We start from the raw sequence: 8,112 nt of genomic DNA, 5'->3' as shown, positions 1-8,112 counted from the left end.
TGCCAGCTTAGAACGGATGGCTTAGATTTAAAGTTAGGCGACCGATGAAGCGCCTCAGTGATCACCGTCCGCCGCTCTACCACAGTGAGTGATCGACCAGATGGTGGCTTGCCCATGCGGCCTCCAGACGATCACTCGAAGATGGTTGGACATGCTACCATTTTAAGACGCTTAATCCGCGACTTATTCAGTTAAGCTTTAAAACAGCGATGCTTCATGCATATTGATTATTTTCGATGCATACACATCGAGCGTACACGATATTTCATGAATATCAATTCTTCAAATAACTTAGTTATTTAACTTAATAGCACCGTATGCTATTTTCTGCGGTGGGTCCCACGACTTGATCCGCTCATTCGAGACATCAAACATGTCACAAACTGGGGGATACTTACTGGGGTATTGGTCTGTAGGTCTACAACATGTAGCGTGCAACGCGCCATTACGAGAACGTGTCAGGAAAAGGTGGACGGTTAACAGTGATGAGGGAAGTGGGCAAAGATGTGATCGTGTGACAATCACTATCCATACACGACCCCACTACTCCATCACTTCATATCCTCCACTTCCAACGAGATGAGGGTTGTGCTCAATGACTTGTATAAATAGGTACTTCACCTATTTCCAAAATAACACAGAAGACAAGTGTTGTTAACACAGTATTCAGAAAACACCCAGAACTGATAGCTTATGTTTTGCAAGCCAGTTCATCATTCTGATACAAGTAGTAAATAATCAACACCTTTAAAATCTCAATACCTTCTTCGCTTCCCTCCCTAAGATCAACCATTCTCATTCAGTTTGTGACCGAATTGAATCTGGAACGGCCATTTCATGGTTTAGGCCAGAGTCTTACAGATTGATCTCTCGAATCTAAAAGCACTCCCGTGCAGTGCATTTGTTCAGGTTTTGAACTCGTTTCTCATCAACACACCCCAAATTACCAAAAACAACAGAATCAATTTTCACCCACGAACAGACGCAAACACACATATCCCATAACAGATTGCAATATATAAAACCATAAAGATTAATACTGCAAACATCATCTTCCAAATTACTTTAGAATTTTAATAAATAAATCTAAAATCATTGCAGTATGAAATATTGGACATAACTATGTGTACTCACAATAATGGCTATGCTAAGCCCTAGTTATCTTCTTAAACAAAAACAAGAATAAAATTCTCTTAAGAAGTTTCACTAGACATTAAGATCTTTGAAAAATTCCTTATCGTCCCCGAACTCCTTGTCGTCAATAGCCATTGGAACATATGGTTCATGGAGGAAGGAGTCAATACCAACAAACCGTCTCGGCTGATGATGTCGAACCAGGGCCTTCTGAATTTCTAACGATCTTAAAACACAAGCCTTTTATTTGTTGAATCTCTTTTCTTGCCAGCTTCAACTCATCAAGAACATCAGAAAACTTCTGAGAATTAATAGGAACTGCTCTTGGCTTCTTCACATTCCTTCTTTTTCTTTTCAAAGTTGGAGATAAAGGAGATTTCTCTTTTTCGTTGGTGATTGATGGCTTAACAATCATATTGATATCTTTCCATCAGAAGACATGATGCTTGGAGTACCCTTATGCAACCGGTTTTGTGAGAGGAATTCACAATATCAACAGGCAGTCTTGAGATATAAAAAATATCAGAGAAGGAAAAAAGGAATGTAGGCTTTCGAATCCTTTAAACAGGTTCGTACACGTCCAACTCACAACCCTTTAAAGAGTAGAATAGTCGATAATAACCCTCTTCTTTTGGCAAAACGGTCCTTTCCAATATCAACAGTAATATGGAGGAATTCCTAAAACCAAACAATACAAAGCAAAAATAAATAAATAAATAAATAAAATTAAAGCCTGAGGTGTGCAAGATCTTGTCTCTTTTTTGAACAGGCATCTGAGACAAGATGCACGGAACAACACGATCAAGTTGTGCTGTGGTGAACAATAATCTGTCCACCATGACCCTTTTGGTTGGAATTCACGGAACTCTCCATTCCCTTATGTTTAGACCATGTTTTCTTCTATAATGGTCTAAATATATCATTGGAAACTAATTTCTTCGATAAAGATAAGATCTTACATACCTCAGCTGTTTTCTCCGCTAATTTAAGCTTGGTAGCAAACCGATCCGCTTCTCATTGAAGCTTGTTGACATATCTCATCTTGTGTTTGTATTTGAAACACTTTGAAAGCTCATGAACCTTGAGAGAACAATAGGAGCATGTCAACGCATAAGATGATTCAGGCGCCTGTGAAGTGCAAGCTGCTAGGCACAAAGTAGATCCTAAAGCATTAAACATAGAGTTTCCAAAAGAAGGGTCAATTGATTCTTCCATATTCATTGGATTTTCTTCTACAAATCCATCAAGATTGATATACGTATTGCTACACTTATCAAAATCAATGTTTTCACGTAGAAGAACAACACTTAATTTCTTGTCTTCATCAGAATCATAATTGTCAGACATCTCATCAACTGTTACAGCAAGACCTTTGTTCTAGTGTATTTTCTACGATTTGGACACTCGTTTGCAAAATGACCAAACCCTTTACACTTAAAGCACTGAGGCATATCCTCGTCATCAGTTTCATCTGTGTCCCTGTTTTTAGGAGGAATACGATTATGAGGTTTGACTGATGCTTTTGGCTTATCTCTGGAGAACCGTTTCCTTCTCTTCAACAGAAGATCCCTAAACTGTCTTGTGATCATAGATACCGATTTGTCAAGATCTTCATCTGATGAATCAGTCTCAGAGTGATCATCTTCAGAGATGTACACATTTTTACTTTTATCAAGTAATTTTGTGTCTTTCAGTGCTTTGAATGCAACATCCTTGGATTTGGATGAGTGTTCGTGATCAAATATCTTAAGCTTCCAAACCAGCGTATTTCTGGAGAGATTATCCAGGTTATTTCCCTCAACGATGGCATGCTTCTTAGAATCGTATCTAGATGGCAGCGATCTGAGAATTTTCATCACAATGTCCTTTTCAGGAATAGTCTTACCCAATGCAAAAGATGTATGAACAATTTCAGACACTTTGTGATTAAACTCATCAAATGAATCTTCATATGCCATACGAAGGTTTTCCCAATCGGAATTTAGGTTTTGAATCCTGGCTTCCTTTTCACTGGTATTTCCTTCGAACAGGGTTTCTAAGATATCCCACGCATCTTTAGACCTAGTGCAGTTTCACACATGGTGCTGAAGATTTGGGGTAATGGCATGTATGATGGAATTCAAACCGTCAAAATTTTGCTTTGCAGCAAGTATCCCAGCAGCATCGTATTCACCAATATTTTTTGGAACATTAACTTTACCTATTGTAACAACGGGAGCATCATAGCCATTAACAACATATACCCATGATTAAAAATCACGCGATTGAAGAAAAGCTCGCATAGAAATTTTCCACCATAAGTAATTTGAGCCATCGAAGACTGGTGGTACGTTAATAGAGATAGCACCTCTGTCCATAGAGTCATATCGCTACAAACACAGACTTTTGAGGTCTTAAACGTGTTTGTCTGCTCTGATACCAATTGAAAAAGCGGGGGGTCTAACAACCACACCCAATATTTCGATTAGCAATCTGTATGGACTAACTCCAATATACTTTCTAGAGAATCAACTAGACAGTCAGACTCAATCTAGAGAAAAGTATATCGAGGAGTTAATATCTCTCTCACTTGATTTGATCTTTACTCAAGCAAATAGAAATCTGCGAGTCTTTATCTAATACTAGGATGATAACTTGGATGGTAACAAAGACCAATATCCAAGCGTCAATCAATTTAAATCAACAAAAAAAGGTTGGATATTCTAATTGATTGATCTTAACGCACAACCTGTGATATTTCAATTATATAACAAAACATAATGCGGAATAAAAATAACACAGACACTAGAATTTTGTTAACGAGGAATCGAAAAAGCAAAAAAAACCCGAAACCTAGTCCAGATTGAACACCACACTCTATTAAGCCGCTACATACACTAGCCTACTAAAAACTAATTGCGGTCCGGACTGTAGTTGAATCCTAATCAATATCACACTGATTCAAGGTGTAGTTGCGCTCCTTACGTCTCTGATCCCAACATGATACTACGCACTTGATTCCCTTAGCTGATCTCACCCACAACCAAGAGTTGCTACGATCCAAAGTCGAAGACTTTAATAAACAAATTTGTATCACACAGAAAAGTCTATGATAGGTAAATCTGTCTCCCACAGATAAACCTAAGAGTTTTGTTCCATCTTTTGATAAATCAAGGTGAACATGAACCAATTGATAATCCGAACTTATATTCCCGAAGAACAGCCTAGAAATATCAATCACCTCACAAAAATCTTAATCGTATGGCAACGAAACAAGATTTTGCGGAACCACAAACGATGAGACAAAGATGTTTGTAATTTCTTTTTATCTTGCCCTATCGGAGATAAATCTCAAGCCAATTATTCAATTTAACTCGTACGACAGAAAATGGCAAGATCAGATCGCTCAACTACAAGAGAAATAGTTTCGTCTGGCTTCACAATCCCAATGAAGTCTTTCAGTCGTTAACCAACAGGGTCTCGGGAAGAAACCTAAGGTTAAAGGAGAATCGACTCTAGCAAAACCAACTAGTATCACACAGGAGGTGTGAGGGTTAGTTTTTCCAGTTGCTGGATGTATCCTTTATATAGTTTTCAAATCAGGGTTTGCAATCTAAGTTACCTTGGTAACAAAGCATTCAATATTCACCGTCAGATGAAAAACCTGATTTCTCCAAGCTAATATCTTTCAACCGTTAGATTGAAACTTAGCTTGTCATACATAAATGAAATGTGTTTCATTTAGTTTTGAGTAACCGTACCTAAACGTGTACACTTGGTTGGTTCACAAATAGTTAACTGAGATTATACATATGAGTATTTTCATATCAACCATATTCATCTTCTTCACAACTAGTTCAAATGACTTTAAAAGAACTAGTTGAAGAGTTGTTCACTTGAATCAATTCATGAACAATATATCCACGGTTTGAAAAGATTGCATTCCTTATTGATTTATTGTTTTAAGTTCATAAACTTCCGATTTGAGAAATAACCAGCTTGGGAACGCGTACGGGTACGTGTACCTTAGCTACCAGATTTGAGTTGGGAAACTAAGCAAAAATTTTCGGTTCGAGAACTACCGTGAGTACGCGTACCTAAGGTGATTGGTTTTTCGGTTTGTAAACTACAAACTCCGGCAGAAATTTTCGGTTAGAAAACTTCCGCCAATACGCATACCCAATCTGTCTCCTTTACCAATGTCGCATGCACAAGTGCACACAATTGGTTTCCGGCACATGGATTTATACACTAATGTGCGAACACACTATATATGCTTATGTCCGTAGTTGGTTACATAATCTCAACTCTACATTTCAATCATTGAAACATTCTTCTATAATGTTATAACAGTAGTTATTCACAAATATCTTCATCAAAGATATTTTCAAGATTGAAACGTCATCATGACTTTCGTCACTGATAAAGATGAAAAGTGGTTAAAGCGAAAGCTTACCAATACGTATTTCGAGAAAAAGATAGGCGAGTAAACTCGGCTCGAAATATCAAATGTGTATGTATGAAACCTATCATACTTATACGACTTTGTTTCAAGAGTAGGAGATAGAGAGATAGACTTTTGAGTGATAGATAAGTTCAAGTCTGCACATACCTTTTAGTCGGATGAAGTTCCACTGGTTCCTTGAGTAGTTATTCGTCTTTGTAAGATGATTGCCATGGAGTATGGAGCTCAACTACACTAATCTGTCCTAAACCGATACTTAGCTATAAGTAGTCTAGAAATCAAGACATATAGTTTTGACAACTAAATTTGACAAACATGCTTGAGATAGCAACGCATGCGAGTTCGACCGAGCAGTGCTCTAACAGCAGCTATCCATAAAGTGTGACAGATTTTTCTAATAAACAAATACACAAAACAAATGTGCTCCTGTTTTATTGTGCCTTTCCCATCCATGAATAAGAGCATGAAAAAGGATGAGAAAGCGCAATTTTGATATAACTAAGTTGCATCAGAGTAAGCTTTTTCTAGCTTACAGTGATTGTCAGAAACATAGTTCATGTTTCTCTTCGGGAATTTCTGCCCAAAATAATTTCTCCTAAGATGATGATCTTTTCTAAATTCAGAGATATGATCACGAGGAGAAACTGTACTGACGCGAGAATTTTCGGAGATAGATAAATCTCTCATAATTCTTTAAATGGGATTTTCATATGATTTTCTCATTCCGAGGACTTCCTTATGATTCATATCAGTGTGATTATATGAAACAATTATCGGAAATTCCTAATTGTTTCTTTTGGCAGAGATTCTCTCTTTCCCTTTCTTCTGGAGTCGTTCTTCATCAAAACTAGAATTGTTTCGATATAGGTGAGGAGGAACCTTTTTTCAAAACAGATTATCAACTCTTCCCTCTGACTCTTTTGAGTTGATCCTATCGGGTAGTGGTATAATCTGTCTTTCTACTGAGGAATGATCTTTCAGTTTTTTAAGACAAGAAACTTCCTTCAAAAATTTTACCACCGTATGTTAAAGAAGTATAAGTTTCCTGTCAAGTGACTGAAAATTGTATTCCTTAAGATCACCATCACGGAATCGGTTCAAATTTTCCTTTGGATAAGATTTCGTTTGATCATCATTAGATCTAGAAGCTGGTTTCTCATCCTCTTATAACTTGATGTAGTTAGGAAAACTACCATCATCTTGATCTGTTTCAGATGTGATTAAACCGGTTTTATCACAGTCTGTAAAAGTCGAGCAAGGAATTTTAGTTTCCTCATTATCAGAAGAAATCACAACATCATCATTAGTCAGAATCATAGGACGTGTCTCTTTATCTAATGCAAGAGATTTACCTAGAGCTTCTAGTTTGACAGTGAGATCCATATTCTCTTTGGCTAGACAATTCAGTTGAATGTCTTTATCTCTGATCTCATGTTTAAGAAGATTTGACTGTGTCTTTAATATAAGCATTTTAGAAGACAAAGATTTTATAGGCTTTAGGAGTTTTACCAACTCTTTATCAACATCTTCTCTTTCATCAGAGATAGACTTAGATGTTTTCGCAACTCCTGGATCATGAGTCAACACAGTAGTAACATCTTCAACATTTGAGTATACATACTCTTGCATGACGTTAACTGAATCAGTCATGGATTCAATTTCTTATAGGTTGGACAACACCAAATGCAGAATGTTAGATCTTTTCGTGTTTGCCTGCTTTGATACCAATTGAAAAGGCGAGGGTACGCAAATATACCTCAAGCTAAAACTTTTCCTACCTATAAGTCATTTCCCCGAAAGTGATTGTCTATGGACTGAGTCGAGACAATACAACTAATCGGTTCACACTTCGTGTGATCGTCTATGGATACAAGATCGAGACAATACAACAACGAAGTTTTTTTACTTGATAAAAAGGTTCGGACTTAACCAAAAACAATAGGATTCACTTATCAAGTAAATAGGAATTAACGTTTGTGTGATTTACTTTAATTATAATGCGGAAAATAAAAGTAAATGACACAGCAAGATTTTGTTAACAAGGAAAAGCGCAAATGCAGAAAAATCCCGGGACCTAGTCCAGAATTAGATACTCTCAGGATTAAGCCACTACACAAAATTACACCAACTTCGTATAGTTGAGACCAAGCAACTAAACCTATAGTTCGCCTAGTTTCGTCTGTATTCCCACGCCTCCAACTTATAAATAAGTCACGTACTTGGATAAATTCCTTTGGTTTGTATTCTAAACAGTAAAGGAACAAGAAATCTGTTTGATATCAACTCTCTTCAACCAAGTGATATGAGTCGGACAAAGGCTCTTCTGTTTATCTTAACATAAACTCCTTCGTCAGGTCCTTAGATCTATATTATGTTCAATTACCAAAGTAATCATTAAGATTTTGCGATCAACACTCTTAATCACACAGAATTGTATTGATTCCGATCTACACGACTAATCAATCTAATCTACCATAAGGATAAATCAATTATAGTTGGATCCTCTATACCGAAACAAGTATTGTGCACACCAA

Source organism: Papaver somniferum, chromosome 11, assembly GCF_003573695.1.
Source record: "Papaver somniferum cultivar HN1 chromosome 11, ASM357369v1, whole genome shotgun sequence".
Classification (NCBI taxonomy): Eukaryota; Viridiplantae; Streptophyta; class Magnoliopsida; order Ranunculales; family Papaveraceae; genus Papaver; species Papaver somniferum.
Note: the sequence above shows the minus strand (reverse complement) of the source record.